The following is a 22,350-nucleotide window of genomic DNA, read 5'->3' on the forward strand; positions in this document are numbered from 1 at the left end:
TCACTCAGTCGTGTCCAAATCTTTGTGACCCCATGGACTGCAGCACACGAGGCTTCCCAGTTTTTCCCTATCTCCCAGAATTTGCTCAAACTCATGTCCATAGACTCAGTGATGCCATCCAACCATCTCGTCCTCTGTCACCCCCTTCTCCTCCTTCCAGTCACCCAGTTTAGGCAAAATCCATTCTGAACAGATCTCTCACTTGGAGGAACACAGAGAGAACCCAGGTGGGTTTGCTGACAATGTCTGGGACTCAGACAGGAAGGCCGGGCTCTGCTTCCTGCTTGGTCACACTCCTGGTGACCTTTCCCAAGTCCTTCAACACATTGTTACTGCCACCCTACAATCCCTGCCCAGGGACTTCCCTGGGGGGTCAGTGGTTAAGAGTCCACCTTGTAATGCAGAGGATGTGGCTTTGACCCCTGGTCCAGGAACTAAGATCTTATAATGCCATGGAGCAACTAGCCCGAGAGCCACAAGGAGAGAGAGTTCATGTGCCACAACTCAGGATCTGCATGATGCAACAAAGATCCAAAGCAGACAAAAAAATAAATAAATAACCTCTGCCCAGCCACCTCATAGGGCTTCCGTGGAGGCTCAGAGAGTAAAGAATCTGCCTGTAACGCAGGAGATCCAGGTTTGATTCCTGGGTTGGAAAGATCCCCTGGAGAAGGAAATGGCAACCCACTCCAGTATTCATGCCTGGAGAATCCCATGGACAGAGGAGCCTGGTGGGCTACAGTCCACAGGGTCTCTAAGAGTCAGACACTACTGAGCAACTAACACTTTCAGCACGATCCTTCTAGGGGTCAGTGGGACCAACTCCCAGGGAGGTTAAAAAAAAAAAAAGAGTCCCCCTAGGATGAGACATCCCTCGGGCATTCCTGACCCTTTTCTTCTACATCAAATCAGAGCAGAGCCTCCAGGGCTGTCCCTCCACTAGCTCCTCAACCCTGTAAGGCACAATCAGCATTTTCTTCCCCTGGTGACGTAACCTGTCATCACCTGCTCCTCTCTGTCAGCATGGATAAAGCTGCTTTGTACCCACCTGCACACAGCTCTGTGTTCCCAGAACGACCGTGAGCTGCCGGAAGGCAGCCGCTGTCTGAGCCTGTCTGTCCCCAGCCCCTAGCACCTTGTGTGGAGTTCACAGGAGGCCCAGGGCACCCAAGTCTAACCTGCACAGGTATTTCTATTCCTTCTTCCTCCTGCCCTACTGCCCCGGCCCCAGGGCTGTTGCCATCAGCCTGGGCTGGGACCACTGCCTGCCTCCCTACTACTCAGGCTGTAGTGTATAAGAACGCTACAGTGGCCACAGGAAGGACCATCCGCCACCCTGCCCATGCTCTGACCACACCACAATATTTCTCACAAAGCCACCTCAAAGATCACCCCCAATTCAGCTCCCCTGCTCCTCCACTGGAACTCTGTCCACATCAGGAAGGAGAAGGGAGAGAGAAAAATGAGAAGTTGAGAGAGACCAGGAACAGGACAGCCTAAAAGGAACACCCTCAATGGAGGCGTCCACTTAGGTCCTCCCACGGGACAAATCCGGATTTGCCAGGAGGCACCACAGTCCCAGGAAAGGGGGTATAGGAGAAGGAAGAAGCAGCTCTCCAGAGCAATTTGATGCCAAAGAAGCCTCATGTGTCCCTGAACTCCTGCAGCCTGCAGAGACAGCAAGGGGCCGGAGATGGAAGGTGAGCTCCAAGCTGAGAGCCAGGGGGCGGGGTCTCACTTCAGCTCCGCTCCTAACTCACTGCAAGACCTCAGATGAGTCCTTGCTTCTTGCGGACTCATTTTCCTTATTTATCCAATAAATAGAAACTGTTTTCACAGTCGGGGAAGATGACAACGTTCTGGAGATGGATGGTGGTGTGGTTGCACGACAATGGGAGTGCACCCAATGCCACTGAGCTGTGCACTCAAATATGGTGAAAATGGCCAATTTTATGCTGTGTATAACTGACCACAATCAAAACGTGACTTAAGCAGAGGTCCATTCATACCCACTTCTTATGACCAAGTCCTCACAAAAATTCTGAGATATGCCAAGCAGTTGTTAGCACCCATCCCCCTTTACAGAGGAAGAAGCTGAGCCTCAGAGGAGCTGAGTAACTTGCCCAGGACCCCAGAGCTTCTAAACAGCAGAGCCAGAACTCCAGCCCAGAACTCCAACGACAGGGGCAGCCCCTTTTGGCAGGCCCCCCACCCCCATCCCACTCCTCTACACAAGTATCTTGTCCTCCACAGGAAAAGAGAAGCAAATTTGCATTGTCTCCACCCTACCTCCTGCCCATAAATCACACACTCTATCTGCTCACCCAGTCCCCCAAACAGGGAAAAACAGTACTTCCAACCAAGCTCCCAGCCACTGCAGAATAAGACTTGGTCTTGAATGGTCAGATCAGCGTCTGTTCTGCTACATGAGCCCAGCAAATGAATGAAGGTCAATGAGAGGTGGTCTCTGCCCACACCCCAGACCTCCAGAGACCTGCCAGGGAGCCAGGAAGGGACACCGACTTAAACAAGGAGGATCTGGAGCCAACAAACCAAAATCTCTAAGCAGCTATCACAGGTTGAATTGTGTCAGCCAAGGAGCCACATGGCTTCCCTGGTGGCTCAGATGGTAAAGAATCTGCTTGCAATGTGGGAGACCTGAGTTTGATCCCTGGGTCGGGAAGATCCCCTGGAGGAAGGCATGGCAACCCACTCTAATACTCTTGCCTGGAGAATCCCCATGGACAGAGAAGCCTGGTAAGCCACAGTCCATGGGGTCATAACAAGTCGGACAAGACTGAGAGACTAACACACACACAAGGAGCCAGATGCTCATCCCTGGTGCCTGTAAACCTGACCTTATTCAGACATAAGCTCTTTGCAGATACAGCAAGATGAAGTCACAGTGGATTAGGGTGAGGCCTCAGTCCAATGTCTGGTGTCCTTATAAGCAGAAGAGAAGAGACACAGACATACGGTGAGAATGCATGTGAAGATCCAGGCAGCACTTGGACTGATGCACCTATAAGTCTGGGCTTCCCAGGTGGTGCTGGGGTAAAGAATCTGGCTGTCAGTGCTGGAGATCCGGGTTTGATCCTTGGGTCAGGAAGATCCCCTGGCGGAGGAAAGGACAACCCACTCCAGTATTCTCACCTGGTAAAACCCATGGACAGAGGTGCTTGGCGAGCTACATAGTCCATGGGGATGCAAAGAGCTGAACACGACTAAGCTACTAAATATCCACACACCCTTGCAAGTCCAGGGACGCCAAGGAGTGCCGGCAACACCAGAAGCTAAGAGAAAGGCATCGAACAGATTCTCCCTTCAAGCTTGCACAGGGAGCACGGTCCTGCCAACACCTGGATTTTGGACTTCTGTCCCCTAGAACTGTGAAAAATCAGTTTCTGGGTCTTTTTAACTGCATTACAATTCCTTTACAGTGTTCTATTAGTTTCTGCTGTACAACAACATGAATCAGTCATATGTATACATATATCCCCTCCCTCTTGGACCTTCCTCCCAAGGTCTAGGTCATCTAGGTCATCACAGAGCCCCGAGCTGAGCTCCCTGTGCTGCACAGCAGCTTCCCACTAGCTGTCTGTTTTACACATGATAGTGTATCTATCGGAGAAGGCAATGGCACCCCACTCCAGTACTCTTGCCTGGGAAATCCCATGGACGGAGGAGCCTGGTGGGCTGCAGTCCATGGGGTCGCAAAGAGTCAGACACGACTGAGTGACTTCACTTTCACTTTCATGCATTGGAGAAGGAAACGGCAACCCACTCCAGCGTTCTTGCCTAGAGAATCCCAGGAACGGGGGAGCCTGGTGGGCTGCCGTCTATGGGGTCGCACAGGGTCGGACACGACTGAAGTGACTTAGCAGCAGTGTATCTATGCCAATTCCAACTCCCAATTCATCCCACCCTCCCTCTCTCCCTATGTCCACATGTCCATTCTCTACATCTGCATCTCTATTCTAACCTATACAAACAGCTTCCCCTGTACCATTTTTTCTAGATTCCATGTGTATTTGTTAATATATGATATTTGTTTTTCTGACTTACTTCACCCTGTTTGACAGACCTATATCTTTTCAGTTTCTGTTTTAAGCCACCCAGTCTGTGGCACTCTGTTAAGGCAGCCACAGGGCACTAACACAGCACCTTCAAAGACTTCATTGTTTGCTCTGGCTGAAGGTCTCCCTCTAGAAGGAGCCAAGAGGATGTGGTCAGGCCCCAGCAACAAGGAGCACTGCAGCTGGGCAGCAGGAAGCCACGGCTGAACTCCTGCAGGGCGCAGGGCTGTGAGATTACCAGCAGAGATGCTAGCTACCATCTCCTCCCCACCAAAGAGAAGTTAAAACAAGATCTCTTAACCAAAATACAGAAGTCCATTCTAATGCCATTTGATCACATGGAGAGCCCAACCCCCTCCTACATCTCCTCAAGGGCTCACTGTCAGTTCTGCCCCTGAAGCCCTTTCGCCCACCAGGCACATGGACTTCTCCCACCTCTGTGCTCAATTGCATACAGACTTACTGATATGGCCGTGTCTGCTCCCCGCAACTGGAACATACATTCCCAGAGTGGAAGACTCTACTGACTTCTTCATCTATATCCTCCAAACGCCTTTGGACTAGTGGGAGATATCCACTGGTCTTTTTTCCAAATACGTATTGAGGCCCAGCCATGTGACTGACAGACCAGTGATGGGAATGGCACACATGTCAGTGAAATGTCAGAAAGGACATCGATGGGGTTGGGGCTGAGTGCCCACCAGGCCTGGGCCAGGCCTCCACAGAGGTCAGTGCCAGCCCAGTGTCCTGGAGGAGCATGATGCCTGCTGCAGCAGACCTGAGCGACCTCCCCATCCTACATGCAGGCCTCACGTCCCTTCTGCAAGGGTGGGTCTCCAATCACTGACATGGAACATTGAGGTGCTTAGCAGCCTCACGTCCACGATGCCCCTCAAAATATCACCAGACCCCAGGCTAGAGACAGCGGGAACATGTGAAAATGAGAAATTGATGCCCACAGGGACAGACAAGGTCATCCAGAGAGAGGGGGTAGGTGAAGGAAGGAAGCCAGGACTCAGAAGGGGAAAGAGTTCCGATGCTCAGTGAGAAGGGGATGACAGATCCAGCTGCTGCAAGAGGAGGAACAGCTGTCACACGGCTGTGCACAGTCCACTGCTTGCCCGACACATGACCTTGGGCAGGCCTGTCGTGTCTCTGGGCCAGCATCCCCAGTTATTCAACGGGGTGGGCCGTGCCGGCCTAGCTCCCTCGTCGGGTCTGTTAGAGAGCTGGGCACACAGAGGAGGCACCGTCCTTACCTTTTTTCTCTTGTCCAGACATCTTGTCCCCGGCACTGTGCCTGCCACTGGCAAACAGGAAATAGCTTTTCCTGTGTTTGATGTAGAAGAAATACCTGTTCGCCTTGTTGTGGTAGGTCTGGGCCCCACACAAGGTGAGTGTATCAAGGAGAGATGACAGCTCCCACCGTCTCTCCATCCGGCTCCGGAGTCCCCCTGATGGACCCAGATGAACAATGGCCTCCCTGCCCCACTTCACTGTCCACGCCACACTGAGGACACAGGAGCAGCAGGGGGCCCTTAGCCAGATCCAGGGTGACCAACGAGGAAGGGCCACCTCGCTCCTCCGAGGCTGTGGCCTATTTCCTTCACAGCAGCCCTACGGTTGTCTTCAGAGCACAGGGAAGGTAGAGAGAGGAGCAGAGGGGAACGGTGGAGGGAAAGGCAGCGGCTAGGCCTTCTGTCACTCTATTTCTTCAGCCTCAGCATCCTTGTCAAACCAGAGTGACCACTTAGGAGGACACCATGTCCAAGTCTCCAGGAGGCCTTTGATTGTTCAGCTTCCCTCTGTCCCTCAAGACACAGCCAAATCCACATAGCCCACTCCCTTGTCCAAGCAGCCGGCTCCATCCACGGCATTAGAGACCAGTGGCGTCAATTTCCTCCAAGCCGGCGACACTCTCAGCTCCAACCACAAGTGAATCAGCCAGGTCCCAGTAGGTACAGTCTCCAAGGCAAATGTTATCCTTTCATCATGCATGGCAAGCCAGCTGGGGATCTTGGGCCAGCTGCCACTCTTCCCTACAGATGGTGTGAGTTCCCCAGTCTCTTGGTCTCCATTCTCACTTCCAGCAACAGACTTTTCCTCGCCCAGCCCCATTGCTTCCCAGATGTTTGCCTTGAAGAGGCCCCATAGGATAGATGGCATAAGAGAAAGCATGAGAGAAAGAGAAGACAGACAGACAAAGGGAAAAAACAGAGAGCCAGCAGAAGAACCATCAGTGAACACAAGCCAAGTCCACTCTCAGTGAGATGGAGCAAAGACTGCCAAACGCGTTCAGGGTAGCAGGTGGATCTATCTGAAACACGCAGACCTCTTTGGGTTGGTTTCATCAGCCACTGTAGCCTATTCAATCACAGGAAAGCAGCAGGAGAGGAAGAGAGACACTTGACCCCTGATTTCATTAAACAGCCACCAGATTAAATGTAGGACATCCAATTAATTTGAATTTCAGATCATTGATAATTTTTTTTTTAGTATAAGTACATTCCATGCAATATCTGGGATATACTTATACCAGTTTCTTTCTTTTTTTTTTTTTCTTTTTTCCAGTTTATCCAGCATTCAAGTTTAACTGGGTAGCCTGTATCTTTGTTAGATCTGGCAACCCTATCTGATGGGCTGATGTGCTCCTGCAAAGGGAAAACGAGGCAAAGCTGGAAGTGCCATGGTCAACCCAGACAAGCCAAACCATCCAGACCTGGCCGGCGGGAGAGGGTGGACTTCCTATAGCTCAGTAGTTCTCAAAGTGTGGTCCACAGACCCACAGCACCAAGTGTAAAAGTGGGAATTTGTTAGAAATGCAGATTTTCCAGATGCCACCCCAGATATAACAGATATGAAATCCAAAGGCAGGGGCCAGCAATCTGCACTTTAGCCAGCCCTCCAGGTGACTCTAATGCAGGAAAAGTTTAGGGATGCAACAAATGGTACAGGCTTCAGAGCTGGGCTTGCGGGGACCCTTCAGGCCCACTCCCTGGTCTCAGCTTTAAATACGGACATGTTATCACACAGTCAATGGAAAAAAGTAATGCTTCAGGCTGTAGCCCAAGAAGGTTCACAGTTAGATGGCTAGGCGTATGCACATTTGTACACACACAAACACACACACACACATACCTATCCCCATACAGAACAGTCACACTTGGGTACACTTCCCAAGTGGTGCTAATGGTAAAGAACTTGCTTGCCAATGCATGTAATGCAAAAGACATGGGTTCAATCCCTGGGTCAGGAAGATCCCCTGGAGGTGAAAATGGCAACTAAGTCCAGTATTCTTGCCTGGAGAATCCCCATGGACAGAGGAGCCTGGCGGGCTATGGGGTCACAAAAGAGCTGGACATGACTAAGTACACACACACATCTCAATTCTTTGCTTTGACCTTGTCAAGAAAGCACAGGTACCTGTTATGAACAAATCTCTCCCTTGGTCCAGGTTGCAAACACCTTCTCTTGCACAAAGGCTTTCTCCAATCTGTCTGGCTTAGAATAATACTATGGTAAATTGCACCCCAGAACCCCAAAGCGTTCCAATGCTGGCCAATACATAGCTTTAGCGTCTGAAAGTGAAAGTGTTACTCACTCAGTCATGTCTAACTCTTTGCGGATCATAGCCCGCCAGACTCCTCTGTCCATGGAACTCTCCAGGCAAGAATACTAGAGTGGATAGCCATTCTCCTCTCCAGAAGATCTTCCTGACCCAGGGATCAAACCTGGGTCTCCTGGATTGCAGGTGGATTCTTAACTTCTTAGCCACCTGAAGATCTTGTTAACTTTGCCAAAGTCCCATTTATCAGGTTAGATCTGTTACATTGCTGCCACAGAAATCAATGGGTTTCTACTAGTTTAGAATCACAGGAGGAGGACAGGAAGCTAATATTTACTGAGGGCCTCCACTCTGCCAGGCGTGGGTGTCGCATTTGACTTTCTGAACAATCCCACGAAGTAGACTATTTCACAGCAAAGACACAACAACTCCAAGAGGCAGGTCACACGGTCACACACCCTATAGCCAGCACAGCAGGGCCAGGTGCCTACCAATGAGAACGAGGTCTTTCTGCAGCTTTGCAGCCATGACCCACCACTGCTAACGATGCTTCTGGGGGCAGCCACCAGCGCTACCGCGTGCTAATGAGCAGGGCACTTGAATATTTCATGGAGGGGAAAAAGGATTCCCAAGAAATACAAATTACTCACGATGGGCTTTAGAGCTGATTTAGGGGAACGTAGAGGAAATGGCTTTAATAGACCCAAGTGCTTCTGGAATGGCTTTCTGAGGTTCCCTCCAGCGATGCAGGGCATGGTTAAGCAGGCTCAATGTTACGTGACACCAAGACAGAGAGAAATGGATTTCCCCCATGGGCCTGCTTTCTGACACCTCCGGGGTTCACTGTAGACAGCCTGAGCCCCGTTCTTTCCTGCCTTCTCTCGGAGGCTGCTGCAACTTCTCATGAAATTACGAATCCACTTGGTTTCCTTCCCTCCTGCTTATTCTTTAAGTATACGTGGATATTTACTCTTTCTGTCCAGAATAGCTGCTCCCCTTAGGGAGAGCAATTCCTCCTCTGGCCAGGTAGTTCTTACAGGCTGTCAACCATATGCTCCACCTTCTGGGGCTACAGGTGCACAGATGACCCAGCCTGCCCCTGCTACACAGGTCTCTCTTCCTGGCCACACTGACCATCTAGGATAAGGAAGCAACACAAGCTAAGCCAAGCACAGCCCTGCCCTGAGGTTTTCCTAAAGAGCAAGGAACAACTTTCTTTTCTTTCTAGTGATTAAAGCACCAGAGATGTGAGCCCAGAAAAACTGTGACCACAGATCTAGCCTCACAGTCACAATAAAGATAACATGCAGCTAGCCTGCCAAGAGAAGCAAAAGTTAGAGACAAGGAGAAACAGAGGGAGACCTATTTGCACTTGAGTCCTGGAATACACCCTTGCCCCTTCTATATTTTACTGAAAGTCAATAGATTACTTTTCCATTTTTCTCAGGGTAGTTGGGTTTCTGCCACTTAAAACAGAAAATTTTCTGACTACTACTTAGCTTCACTCTCTGATTTTATCTGATCTTCTTTGCCCAAGTTCAAAGCAACCACAAAAGGCACACACTGAAAGGGACACATACCAAAAACCCACAAAGGGTCTATCTAACCCATGTGAGACAGCCAGGATCACAAGAACACTTCAGTGCGAGTAACCTGGAAAATGGATGATGGTACTATTCATGAAGGAAGACAGACCTGGCCTTGGATTCTTCACTCAGCTTAACTAGAGAGGAATGGTTCCAATGGATAAGCCACAGAAAGCCACATCGCTACTGAAAATGACAAGGATGCTGTTGTTGCTGTTCAGTCAACAAGTCATGTCCGACTCTCTGTGACCCCATGGACTGCAGCACGCCAGGCTCCTCTGTACCTCACTATCTCCCAGAGTTTGCTCAAATTCATGTCTGTTGAGTCGGTGATGCTGTCTAACTATCTCATCCTCTGCTGCCCCTTTCTCCTTTTGCCTTCAATCTTTCCCAGCATCACAGTCTTTCCCAGTGAATCGGCTCTTTGCATCAGGTGGTCAAAGTACTAGAGCTTCAGCATCAGTCCTTCCAATGAATATTCAGGGTTGATTTCCTTTAGGATTGACTGGTCTGATCTCCCTGCTGTCCAAGGGACTCTCAAGCATGTAGATTATACCAATATATGAAAATTCAAACAGGAAACGATATACTTATGCACCGTAGGTAGAACAGGGGAAAATGGTCAGTGAACTGACACAATCCAGAAATAAATTTCAAAAGATGCTAATAGAATCCACTGTTCATTATATGCTCTTTTAATAAAGTTGGTTTAAGATAGTCACTATTTCTTTACATTTAATTGAATGAGGCCTCAGGAATCCTGGGTTATTATAAACAATGATTTCTTGAAGTCTCTGGTTAGAGAAAATGTTACTGGTCCCAGAAGCACCAGAAACTGACCCTTGATCACAAGAGAAAGAGGCTGAGAGAGCAAAGCTGCCATCTCAGAGTCCTGGCCCCTCACTCCAGGGCAGCCCTGAGTCCTAGGAGCTGGCAGGTGGGAGAAGAGTCTGATACCAGGCTGGGAAATGCAGACTGAACCCTTCTGTATGTGACTAAGACCTCAGGGCACGCTGCTGCCAAAAGCAGGATTTGTTCTCCTCCCCCAGGAAGTCCTGAATTCTATGAGAACCCCACCTATACACAGAAGCAGGCCCAGCCCTGAGGTCCAGTTTATGGCATCATGTCATGCTGGCTGGGTCTGAACCCTGGCTCAGCTACTCGCTAGCTGTGTGGCCTTGACTCTGTCATTAAACCTCTTCTAGGCCTCCATTTCCTCATCTGCAGAAGAGAAGGGATCACAGTACTTACCTCCAAGTTCGGGAAGATCCCTTGTAGGAGGGCATGGCAACCCACTCCAGTATTCTTGCCTGGAGAATTCCACGGATAGAGGAGCCTGGTCGGCTACAGTCCATGGGATTGCAAAGAGTTGGACACAACTGAGCAATTAACACTTTCACTTTCACTTTTCATGCTCAGGATGGGCTTCCCAGGTGGCGCTAGTGGTAAAGAACACATCTTCCAGTGCAAGAGACACAAGAGACATGGGTTCAGTCCCTGGGTTGGGAATATCCCCTGGAGAAGAGAATGGCTACCCACCCCAGTATTCCTGTCTGGAGAATCCCACAGACAGAGGAGCCTGGTGGACTCCAGTCCATGGGGTTGCAAAAGAGTCAGATACGACTGAAGCGACTTAGCATGCACACGCACACCCATGATGCTTCTCCATCCTCTGTCTTCAGGCCAAAGGAACAAAATCTCTCTGATCTATTAACAAGCATCTCCTTCATTTATGCGGTCACACAAAGTGCTTCCACTAACATCACCAGGCTTTACCCTGAAGCTAGCATTATTACCGCTGCTTTACAGATAAGGAAATAGAGTCAGAAAGAGATTAATCAGCTCACTTAACATCACAGCAGCAAGGCAGAAGTTGCTGTTGTTTAGTTGCTCAGTCGTGTCTGACTCTTTGTGACCCCACGGACTGTAGCCCACCAGGCTCCCCTGTCCATGGGATTCTCCAGGCAAGAATACTGCAGTGGGTTACCATTTCCTCCTTCAAGAGATCTTCCTGACTCAGTGATCGAACCTGGGTCTCCTGCATTGCAGGCAGATTCTTTGCCCCTGGGGAAGCCCAAAACACTTAGCTTCAAATCTTAGCTCCAAAGCCAGTGGGTCTTCCCCTCCACCCCGCTGCCCCCACCCTGACCAGGCCTTCTCTTTTCTCAACCCAGTGTTTCATCCCCTCATTCGGAAGCTACAGAAAGAGGGAGGTTTATTTCTCTTCCGGTGTCATCTCAGGGAATCAGCCACCCCCCTTTTCCATCGATTCTGAAACTCACCCAGGATCCTCTCTCTCCTCCAGGTGAGCCATGAGGGCATCAATAGCAAATGACCTAGAGGGACTTCCCTAGTGGTGCAGTGGATAAGAATCCGCATGCTAATGCAGGGACGACGTTAGAAGATTCCACCAAGCAACTAAGCTTGTGTACCGCAACTTCTGAGCCCTCATGCCCAGAGCCCATGCTCTGCAACAAGAGAAGCCACCACAACCAGAAGCCCATGTATTGTAACAAACTGTAGCCCCTGCTTGTAACAACTAGAACAAGGCCTGTGCAAAGTAATGAAGACCCAGCGCAGCGCAAAGTAATGAAGACCCAGCGCAGCCAAAAAGTAAATAATAATAAAAAGCAAAAAAACCTGGAGGGGACTTCCCTTGTGGTCCAGTGGCTCAGACTCCATGCCCCCAATGCAGGGGGCCCAGGTTCAAACTCTGGTCTGGGAACCTGATCCCATATGCCGCAACTAAGAGGTCTCCTGCCACAACTAAAGATCTTGCATGTCGCACGGAGTATCAAAGATCCTGCGTGCCACAACTTAGACCCAGCAGAGCCAAATAAATAAAATATAAAAAAAGAAAGAAAGAAAAGAAAATGACCTGGAGATATCTGTGGTTGGAGCCACTGGACCTCAGGTGATCAGAAGCCATCAGTTAGAACCAGGCCACCATCAAAAGATTAGCACACCAACCAGAGTGGCCAACAGAAGCCTGCTTTAGGAGAAGACAGAGAGAGTCTGGATGGGGCAGAAGCCAACCTGAGCCCACGTGGATCTCCCACCCGGGGCCCAGAGATGGGAGCCAAGGCCATATCCTTCCTCTAGACACCATCATTGGATACAGTCCTTCCTGTTCTCTAAAAACACAGACAGATAGGCAGATGTCCTTTTATCCAGTTCCCGTCCCCACAATCCCTTCACCTGTGTTCCAAACCTATTATTACCTGGTAAGAGGAGAAAAGAATTAAACGTATGCATCATTTGATTTTAACTGAAGGACTGTTCTATTTCATTGAACTGCTAAGTAAGCTGAACAAGAGATTGTGTTTACATAAGCAAACCCTGAGTCACTATAGACTTGCTGTCACATTAAGTCAATACTTATGAAGGCTCTCTATTTAATTATTCAGTGAGGATTGACTTATTATTGTGTTAAGAGTGTGGTTAGCCTTGAGCTAGGTAGCCAGTCAGCTGAAAGGTTTCTTTGGACTTTCTCTGAATGCTGATATGGTTCGTGCTGGTGGTAGGAGGCTGGCTTCTCCCCTCTCTCCCTCCCTATGGCCATCCTCTCTCCTGCTCCAGAGCAGAAAGCTCCAGGTTCACCTCCCTCAAGTCCATTAAGTCAGGGGTAGGAGGCGATCCTGCAGTGGCCAGGGAGCAGGCAAGGTCCCAGTGGCCAGTGGTCAGGCCCTCGTGTGATCTTCCTAAGCCTGGGGATTACTCCTAAGACCCTGACACGTTAGGGCTCGTGAGCTAAGTTGGGGCTTCCCTGGTGGCTCAGTGGGTAAAGAATCTGCCAGCAATGCAGGAATCACAGGAGATGCGGGTTTGATCCCTGGGTCAGGAACATCCCCCGGAAGAAGCCATGGCAATCCACTCCAGTATGCTTGCCTGGAGAATCCCATGGACAGAGGAGCCTGGCGGGCAACAGTCCATAAGGTCACAAAGAGTCAGACAAGACTGAAGCAAATTATCAGGCATGTATGAGCTAAGTTGAACACTCTCAGCCTTCATCCTTCCCATTTTAAGCTGAAGACCTCCCACTAAAAAGACCCAGATCCCTCCCCAGCTTTATGAATTCCAGCATTTCCCCCTCCCTCCCACCTCCACAGAGTGTTTCTTGACCTTCGCCATCCATCCAAACCCTATGATTCCAGGGCATGTTTGTTACAGAGACTCAGATAGGTTCTGACATCAAATTATAGTTCCTGAAATGTAACATACAGACGAAAATCCAGCCTAAACTGCAGACCAGTGTGAGGGGCACAGTGATGGAAAGCAAAATGCCAGGCACCAAATGACCTGGGTTCAAGTCCCAGCTCTGCAAATCACAAAGGGTACAAGCTTGGGCGTGTTACCCCACAATGAGCATCCTCATCCAGAAATAAAGGTCTAGCCATTTCTGGGAAGAGTCACTAAGGTTCCCATACAGCACCAAGAACTGTGCCCAGCCTGCGGGTCTCAGCTTTTTGTGGGACTTACTCTGACTCTGGTGACTATGGCCCCACTCATGACCCCTGAGAGAGGACTTCCTAGGATTCAAGAGCCCAGCATTTGCCACCCTAACTCCACCCATAATTGGGACTGTGATGACCTCTCCAATTCACCTCTCCTCCTCTTCCTCTCCCTTGCCCAAACCCTCGCAGAGAAAGCAAATGGCACATATTCCCCAACCATGATGGTTCACAGATCCTTATCCTATGGTCTCTTCCTGTTGGGAATGCCTTCCTCCAACCACATGCTCCTTAACTCCTCTTCCAGTTCACCCTTCCAAACCCAGTTCAGGAGGTGGGGCTCTTCCAGAAAACCTTCCATAAGGCTTTGCCCCAACTCTGAACCTGTTTCACAAACTCCAATTATTACATTTGCACCCCCAATCATACCATAATTTGTATTTTTTGTATCTGTTTCTCAAATTAAACTATGAATTCTTTCAGAACAGCAAACACTTTATTCATGTTTGAATCCTCCGTGCCTGGAGTAATGCTTGACACTGAATAGAGACTCAATAGCTATTGGATGGAAGAAGGAAAGGAGAAAGAGAGGAAAGAATGGACGGATGATGGATGAGTACATGGATAGATGGATGAGTGGGTGGGTGGGTGGATGGATGGATGAGTGAATGGATGGATGAATGGATGGATGAGTAGGGGGGGACGGCTGGATGAATGAGGGGGTGCGTGGGTGGGGGGATGGATGGATGAATGAGTGGGTGGATGGGTGGGTGGATGGATGAGTGAATGGATGGATGAATGAATGGATGGATGAATGAGTGGGTGGGGAAGATGGATGGATGAATGAGGGGGGTGCATGGGTTGCGGGATGGATGGATGAATGAGTGGGTGGATGGGTGGGTGGATGGATGAATGAGTGGGGGTGGGGGAATGGATGGATGAATGGATGGAAGGATGGATGGATGGTTGGATGGATGAGGGGGCAGATGAATGGATATTTGAGTGGATGGGTGGATGAGCGGATAAATGAATGGGGACTGTATCTGAAGGCACAGACTTTCGTCTAAGCATGAAGAGTCAAGAACTCTGAAACACCTCCCCTTGAAAAATAAAGTTACAAGCAGCTGGCAGCAGGGCAAATGCATCAGCTTCACGTTAACTTTTGCACTAAGATAGGTCAGCCCCCCAGAATGCCCTTGGGTGGGTCTGTCTCCCTCCGCTCCTCAGGTCCTGCCCACTGGTTGTCAGGAGCTTGGAAAAGTATCTTTGCCATCTCTGGCAACAGCCATTCACTAAAGGAGGCCCCTGTGGTCTGCAGGAATTAACACATATCCTTAAGCATCACTCTTAACACGAACAAGTGCCTTGAGGACCCACAGAGGAAAATTCAATGAGTCCCTGTGGAGAAAGGCTGGGTAAACTGTCCATTCTCACACAAGCAGAAGAGCAAAGGAAATCAGTGTCAGGAAGAGTATGTGGGTCAAAACGCCCACTGCCTACAAGCTATAAACCCTGGCAACATCACAGTATACCTGTTAGTGCCTCAATGGCTCCAATACCTACACAGAAGAGTGTGGCAATGAAATCACACATGCAAAAGTGAATAGTGAAATCATAAAAGCAAAAGTACTTCTGAAAGACAGAACTCACTCTGTACAGGTTTATTCTTTTTCTCTCTGGGAATGATGAAGACAGAGTAAGAGCAGGAGCCAGAACAGGGACAGAAGGCTGATGTGACAGAGGGAGAGTAGCCTGCACCCTGCAGCCCAGCCTGAGCAAGACGCAGAAAGGACCGGGAGTTCGGGTCTGCTCTCCCACAGGACTGGGAGAACTCACCTTCCCCCTTCGGACACAGAGGCCGCAGTGGGCCATGGGCCCTCAGTCACTTCCCCACCACCACCAGCATCCTCTTTCCAAACCTTCTAGAGCCCACTGCAGAGACAAGTATTTTTCCGATCAGGCAAATCTCTGGGCAGCTATGCCACCACTAGGAGTCTTTCTCATTATATAGACTAATGAGAACTGTGCTTCCCGGGAGGAATTCATCAAGGCAACATCTATTATAAACGACATTTTTCCTGAACTAACAAAGGATGTGAGGCTGGGGAAACTAGTTAAAAGGAAATGTTTAGCTGATTCCAGAAACCATTCAGAAATTAATGACCCACCCCCTTGCTGGCCAGCACTCCCCTCTGTGCTCCGCCTCCCACTTGGACCCCCTGCCCTAGCCACCCACCTCCCGCCACTGGAGCCAGCAGGTAGGGGAAGGAGAGAGGTGCCTGCTCCCAGGAATACACTGCCCGAGGAGGAGAGCAAAATCTTAGGCACTGGCATCACTGAAGCATATAAGACCAGATTATTTGTGGTCCCAGCTTGCTGATGCAAGATGAAAAATACAGCAAACTCCGGCTGCTGAACTCAGCTTTTTTCCCCCCTTCTCTTCTTTCTCCTTCGCTGAGGTTAGTGTTTTACAAAAAATGGCCTGAAAAAATAAAATCTATAAACTGAGGGGTTCCAACCTGTCAGCTTGAGGTCAGGTGCACAAAATGAAGGCAGTATTCGGAGAGGAGAGAACTGAATTCGGGTCTTCTGTCTCACCTGCAAGCAGGATGCTCACTTACACATGTCCTCACTTGCACACCCACATGAAGGCCATGACAGACGCCACGCACACAGGTCACAAGCATCCCCAGGCAGAAAGTTCTCATTCTTCCAACTTGTAAGCCCTGAATCTTGAGCAGGTCCTTCCTGCTTCTAGCTCCAGTTCCACAACAGATGTCAGCTCCATGACTGACATCACAGGACCAGGAGCCATGACCCTTCCACATGGTGGTACAGGTACCAATGTTGACTACAGGGAGCTGCGGGCATCCCGTAAGGAGTGGGCTGGGTGGAAATCAGAGGGAACATGGCAAACGACTCAGGGAAGGTAGGTGGTTATGGAGTCCCACTGCATTAGCCACCAGCCCTCTGAAAACTACTATAAATCAATGAAACATTAGAACCCTGGAGCTTCTGAGATTTGAACCGGAGCCTATGGCTTCATCTGAGAAGACCAAGTGTGAAGGCAGTCCATCCCCAAGTGGCAGAAAAGAGATGGTGACTTCTATGTGAAGACAACACCAGGAAAGGAGCAAGAAGACTCTTAGTGAGCTCATCAAGGGTTTGAATGCATTTAAGTTGGGAAAGATGGAAGGCAGGATGAGAAGGGGATGACAGAGGATGAGATAAGCTGGACGTCATCTCTGACTCAATAGAGGTGAGTTTGAGCAAACTCTGGGAGATGATGAAGGACAAGGAAGCCTGGCATGTTGCGGTCCATGGGGTCACAAAGAGTCAGACACAACTCAGCGACTGAACAACAATTTCAGAATAAGCAGATTCTGGGGCTCAGAAAAATTCCCCACTGCTTCAACTGAGTCTCTCACACATACTCTGCAGGGCTCTATCAAGGCCGAGGTTCAAGTAGGGAACAGGACACAGGAGTACAAGGTACAAAGGGAAGAAAAGACCATGAATGGAAATTGAGACACAGGGAGGGGCAGACCCAGAAGAGACAGAAAGTCACCATGGCAACTGTACAAGAGAAAGAGAAGTGGACCCAGCGGTGGAAAAATATAAATGAGTGGGTTCTTGAGGCAGAGACTAGAGTAACATCCCCGAGTTTGGATGCAAAGAACCCTGGAAAGATGCCTTTCCAGGGCACGTGGGCAAACTTAGGCAAAAGGAAGTCCCTGAGGAGCCAGCCGCAGACTGAATGTTTGTGTTCCCACAAAATTTATATATTGAAACAATCCTCAGTATGATGGTTTTAGGAGGTGGGGACTTCGGGAGGTGATTGGGTCATGAGGGTCATTCATGCTCATGAATATCATACAAGTTCTTTTTTTTTTAATTTAAAGAGATATTATTGAAGTATAGTTGATTTACAATGCTGTGTTAATTTCTTCCATACAATAGTAGTTGAGTTTTTAACATGACAGTGCATTTGCAGTAGCATACAAGAATATTAATCGTATACACTGGTTAATGGGTTTACCCTGTCAGCTCAGAGGTAAAGAATCCACTTGCACTGCAGCAGATGCAGTCTCAATCCCTGGGTGGAGATCCCCTGGAGGAGGGCATGGCAACCCACTCCAGTGTTCTTGCCTGGGAAATCCCATGGACAGAGGAGCCTGGCGGGCTACAGTCCATGGGGTTGCAAAGGAGTTGGACACGACTTAGTGACTAAGCAACATTGGTTAGTGGTAACACTGGCAATTACCAGGAACAAAATAATTATTATACACGTTCTTATGAAAGAGATCCAGAGAGCTTGTCCCTTCCACCATGTGAGGACACAGTGAGAAGACAGCCAAATATGAACTAGCAAGTGGACCTAACCAGACACCAATGCCTGTGCCTTGATCTTGGGCTTCCCAGCCTCTAGAACTGTGAGAAATCAATGTTTGTTGTTTATAAGCACTACCCCCCATCCAGTATATGGTATTTCTGTTATAGCAGCTCAAATGAGCTAAGACAGAGTTCACCATCAAGCCTTCATTCTCTCCAGTGAGTTCAGGGGCAGGGCTCCCCAGGCCCACTTGGAAAGTTCTAAGCCCCCAGGGGAATTCTAAAATGAAGGTAGTGTCCTCACCCTATCAACCCCAGCTGCTCATTCTGTCCTCTTCCCATTAGGCTAGAAAGTGGCTTGACCATAACACCACTGGACATCCAGCACTTCCTGTAAAACAAACGCCAGTTCCTGAAGGCTGCCCCTGTGGCAGGCTCTTGCTGGGCAAGAACATTACCTTCCTGTGCAAGAATCTGAAGGACTGCTCTCTGGGACCTGGGCTCAAACATTATCCCCCTTGCTCCTAGGGTGGAGGGAGGAGGCAGCATTTCAGTGTGTCAACGAAGGTGGACCCCCCACAGCAGCTGGCACACAGCAGGGCTGACTTGACAGACATGGCCCTGGTACAGGAGTCAAACAGGGCAGGAGAAATGGATGCTGATGGGCACGGTGGGCAGAAAGCTGCAAACCATGACCCAGACCCACCAGGACACAAGAGGAACCATGTGTCACCAGGGTCTGCTCAAGGAGAGCCACCAGAGGACACCCCAAGAGGCACAAAGCCTGAAGATATCAGTTCATCAGGGTGATGATGTCTGAGCCCCAGTCCCCAGGGGGCAGAGTCCTTCAGATTCCTGCACAGGCAGGAGAGCCTGACAGCATCCTCCCATAGATGGTCTTCATGGGGCCTGGCAATTCATGGTGGCCCTTCTTGCTGCCCCTTGGCCTAGATGTCCTTAAAGGTAACCTGAATTTCATCTGGGTATTTCTGGGAGTGATACTGGGGTTCAAAAGAAAAAGTAGAATCTACCACCGCATTGGAAATGGGGTACAGTGGGTTTTAATATATGTGAATGAATGTGGCAATGAGGAAGGTAGACCAGTTGTACAGCTGACAGGGGAGCTATCCCTTGACTACCCAGCTTCATTCCTCTGCAGTAGGAGGTCTACAAACAGTAGGTGGACAGACTGTTAGAAGATCTTAGGCAGAACCCCCTCAAACCAGGAGGCAAACTGGGAATGGCAATTAGAAATCAGGTGGCTGGTGATCTGTTGGCAAAGGATCGGTAAGGGGTGAAGGCTGCCATTTTAATGAAGGTGTCCAGGACTCTAAGACAATGGTAATTCCATGTGCATAAAACTGAACAGAAATGAAATCAAAAATAATTATGCTCTGGGGGACACTCAGGAGTTGGCAGAGGATCCCCCGACCCACCTTCTAGGCTCGAATCCAGGTAGCACACGTAATGGCATCCCAAAGAGTGTCATTCCTGGTAGAAGTCTCTGTGGGCCACACTCAGTGTTGACCAGGCTACCATAACCTGCTGCAATGGAGCCATGGCCCAGACACAGTCTCTGGACACCTACCTTCCAGGCTAGGACTTTCTCCCACTCTCCCTCATACAGCAGACCTTCTCAACACCCATTGCTTTTGACCCCTCCTGCTCTAAAGGAAAGCAGAAGGTGGCAGCAATGGCCACAAATGACAACAAGATACCACCCAAGCTTCCAACTTCAGAGCACAGCATGCCAGCTGGGAGAAGTTGGGGAGTCAATGATTAACATCATCTGTATTAATACCAGCTGTAGTAGTGAGTGCGTACTCAGTCGTGTCCGACTCTGCAACCACATGGACTGTAGCCCACCGGGCTCCCCTATCCATGAGGTTTCCCAGGCAAGAATACTGGAGTGGGTTGCCATTTCCTCCTCCAGGGCATCTTCCCGACCCAGGGATCAAATCTGCATCTCCTGCAATGGCAGACAGATTCTTTACCACTGAGCCACCTGCTGCTAAGCTGCTGCTAAGTCATTTCAGTCATGTCCAACTCTGTGCGATCCCATAGATGGCAGCCCACCAGGCTCCCCTGTACCTGGGATTCTCCAGGCAAGAACACTGGAGTGGGTTGCCATTTCCTTCTCCAATGCATGAAAGTGAAAAGTGAAAGTGAAGTCGCTCAGTCATGTCCGACTCTTAGCGACCACATGAACTACAGCCTACCAGGCTCCTCCGTCCATGCAATTTTCCAGGCAAGAGTACTGGAGTGGGGTGCCATTGCCTTCTCCGACTGAGCCACCTGGGAAGCCCTTAATACTAGTTAGTTCATCCCAAAGGAGGTTTCTGAGCCCCAAACTGAGGCATTAGGGCTGGGTTGTTTCAATCCAGCTCCCAACAAAGAGCAAGCCCTGCTTGCGCCACAAGGAAACCGGCTGTTGCCCCCCACACACACACAACTACACACTCGGGGCTGAGAGGCTCCGAGGTAGGCAGCCAGGTGGAAACCTTCACGGAATCCCTATGCCCAGCCCGGGGAGTGCCACAAGGAGCTGAGCCAGCCCAGACACTCGGAATCTGAAACCTGCACTATGGAAACCCGTGGGTTTTTTAATGCAGTTTATGTCTCCTACATTTTTATGCAGTTTATGTTTGCTATAATTATTTCCATCTCAGTCCTTACTGAGACCTACTGAACTAACAGTAAATAATAATAGCTAACAATTCCAAGCATCTGCTGTGTGTCCGCTAAGCACCTCTAAAAGTATTAACGGATTTAATCCTCATAAAATCCCCCACCAGACAGTGAAGGAAACCAAGGCCTGGAGAAACGACTGAGCATGCCTGGGAAGTGCTGGGGGCTGGGACTTGAAGCCTGGTCTGTCTGGGGTGCAAGCCCAAGGCCACTGGTCCTCTCAGAGGGGCAGATAGGCCTGGACCGCGGCTCCTGTGTGGGAAGGACATCACCCACTGGGGTTGGGTATGATGGAGGCAGCAGAAGCCAAGAGAGAGGCCTCACGGTGGGGTCACAGCCATGAGGGCAGAGCCAGTAGCTGCCTGACCTTGAACCTATTCCTCCTGTTTCCCTTCCGCCTCAAGAGTCACTGGGCTTTGTTGTCATGAGGAAGACTGGTCCCTTATAGGCCTACAGCACATCTGCTTTTTTTGGTCTTTGCCTTCAAAATGGTGGTCTTTCTCCGGCTCCTCTCTCTGTCCAGGAAACCACAGTGACCCCTCACACACTGCAGAACAGACCCCAGCCCAACCTCACCCAATCAAGTGCCCTGGAACCCACCCTCCCACACCCTCTCCCTTCCTTAGAAATCCCCCCTTAGCATTCTCCACCCTTCCATGCAGCACCTGCTCACTGGAGGTCCCTCCTCTCTCTCATGGGAAATTGATGGTCATGAACTCTGCCTGGGCCCACCAGCCTTGGGGGTCTCGGTCTTTCTCTGGCTGATGACTCCCCTGGGGAGGTGTGGGAGACCCTGTTTTAGTGTGTTCATATTCCAGGGCTCTCATGGCAAGTCACCACAAACCGAGGGACTCAGTGTAGTGAAAGCATTAGTCGCTCAGTCGTTTCCAACTCTTTGAGACCCCATGGACTGTAGTCCACCAGGCTCCTCTCTCCGTGGGATTCCCCAGGCAAGAATACTGGAGTGGGTTGCCATTCCCTTCTCAGGGGATCTTCCTGACCCAGGAATTGAACCCAGGTATCCCGCATTGCAGGCAGATTCTTTATCACTGGAGCCACCAAGAGAAATAACAGGAATTAATTCTCTCTCAGTTCTGAAAACTAGAAGCCTGAGATCAAGGTGGCAGCAGGGGAGGGGGCTTCCCCACCTCTCACAGCAGCTGGTGGCTCCCAGGGATCCTCTGGGTTTCCTGGCCTGAAACTGCATCGTTCCCATCTCTCTGCCTCCATCCTTCTCCCTGTCTGTCTGTCTGCCCCGTCCTTCTTTAGTGTTAGTGTTAGTGTTAGTCACTCAGTCATGCCCGACTCTTTGCAACCCCATGGACTGCAGTCCACCAGGCCCCTCTGTCCATGAGATTTTCCAGGCAAGGATACTGGAGTGGGTTGCCATTTCCTTCTCCAGGGGATCTTCCCAACCCAGGGATCGAACCCGGGTCTCCTGCACTGCAGGCAGATTCTTTACCAACTGAGCTACAAGGAAAGCCCAACTGGCATGCTGCAATTGGCATTTAGAGTCCACACTAACCTAGTGTGGCCTCATCCTTATTAATTACATCTGCCAAAGAAAGAAAGTGAAAGTGAAGTCGCTCAGTCTTGTCCGACTCTTTTCGACCCCATGGACTGTAGCCTATCAGGCTCCTCCATCCATGGGA

General features: G+C 49.9%; 1 protein-coding gene across 4 annotated transcripts in view; it reads right to left on the minus strand.

Moving 5' to 3' along the window:
- GFRA2 (GDNF family receptor alpha 2) overlaps nt 1-22,350 on the minus strand; it is a 196,435-nt gene that overhangs the window by 104,991 nt on the left and 69,094 nt on the right. The window lies entirely within an intron of this gene.

Source organism: Bos indicus, chromosome 8 (genome assembly GCF_029378745.1).
Source record: "Bos indicus isolate NIAB-ARS_2022 breed Sahiwal x Tharparkar chromosome 8, NIAB-ARS_B.indTharparkar_mat_pri_1.0, whole genome shotgun sequence".
Taxonomy (NCBI): Eukaryota; Metazoa; Chordata; class Mammalia; order Artiodactyla; family Bovidae; genus Bos; species Bos indicus.